The sequence below is a fragment of the Theropithecus gelada genome, chromosome 6 (assembly GCF_003255815.1).
Source record: "Theropithecus gelada isolate Dixy chromosome 6, Tgel_1.0, whole genome shotgun sequence".
Lineage (NCBI taxonomy): Eukaryota > Metazoa > Chordata > Mammalia > Primates > Cercopithecidae > Theropithecus > Theropithecus gelada.
Genome location: NC_037673.1, coordinates 86742182 through 86743554, shown reverse-complemented (window position 1 = coordinate 86743554; position 1373 = coordinate 86742182). Strand labels below are relative to the sequence as shown.

At 44.4% G+C, this 1373-nt stretch overlaps 1 non-coding gene across 1 annotated transcript; it reads right to left on the bottom strand.

The window, feature by feature from the left end:
• Nucleotides 1-462: 462 nt before the first annotated feature.
• Nucleotides 463-603, bottom strand: LOC112627326. Its single transcript, XR_003120155.1, has one exon. It is a non-coding gene; the product is annotated as a U4 spliceosomal RNA (small nuclear RNA).
• Between the last annotated feature and the right edge of the window lie 770 nt (nucleotides 604-1373).

Genomic DNA, 1373 nt, shown 5'->3' with positions numbered 1-1373 from the left:
AGAGTCATTGTTTTGCCAGGCTAAATGTGATCTTTTTTCTGCAAGCAAAGAAATAATTTTAGCCTAAAGCTTTCATATTGACTAACACTAATTGTGTGTGCTTTGAGTTCTCCCTGATAAAATTTAGCATTTATTTATTTATTATTCAGTCTCTGTAGAGATGGTCAAAATTTGCCAATGCTGGAGTCCAGGCCCAGTGGCTCATACCTGTAATCCTAGCACTTCGGGAGGCCAAAGTGGGAGGATCGCTTGAGCCCAGGAGTTCGTGACCAGCCTGGGCTACATGGTAAACCCAATCTCTACAAAAAATATGAAAATTATTCAGGTGTGGTGTTAGGTGCTTGTAGTCCCAGCTACTTGGGAGGCTGAGGTGGGAGGATCACCTGAGCCTGGTAGGTTGAGGCTGTGGTGAGCTGTGATTGTACCACTGCACTCCAGCCTGGGTGACAGAGTGAGACCATTTCTTAAACAAGCAAACAAAAAATTGCCAGTGCTGACTATATTGCAGGTCATTACAGTGAAGTATTGGGAACAGTTTTCAATTAATAATAATCGCACCTTGGATAAACTGCATTGGCTACCATACTGCCACTGCTCAAAGCTTTCTGATAGAATTGAATTTGACCAAGGTACATCAGCTTCTCAGAATCCTTACTGCTTGCTCTTATAAGTCTCCCTCTCTTGACATGCTTGCATCAATGGCTGCATGGTGGATATGGTTTCATTTCACTGGAGTGTAGGGGGCATATCAGGAAAGTAAATCCAAAATGGTAACTGATTTTGAGATTACAGTGAATCATGAATGCCATGATAAGGACTCCACACTTAAACAGAATGCGTTAATGGATTTTGACCAAAGTCAAAACCACAAATTGTTTCTCCTCTGCCACAACAATCAACACTTCTGAGTGAGTGTGGGGGAGGGGTTTGCCCACACAACAAGCAAGCAATCATTTCTGCAGTGGATACCAGCTGGGTGTCCTCTAATTCAATTCTGACACTATCTACCTGAAGATAGTGTCAGATCCCACAGGCTGAGACCTACATCCCCAAAACTGCCCCTCTTCCCCACTTCCGTTGCCAGTCACAAGCCGCAGCTTGTTCTACCTGTGTTTCTGATCAGCCAGCTATAAACTGGGGATCCTACAGCCTCCTCCTGGGTTTATCTATTTGCTAAAGCAGGCTAGAGAACTAGGGGAAACATTTATGTTGTTTACTGGCTTATGATGAGGGATATTACAAAGGATACAGATGAAGAGATGCATAGGGAAAGGCCTGGGGCAATGGGAGCAGAGCTTCCACGCCCACCCTGAGCACACCACCCCGTAGAACATCTCAGAAACTCTGTGAATCCTTCTCTTGGGTCTTTTGTG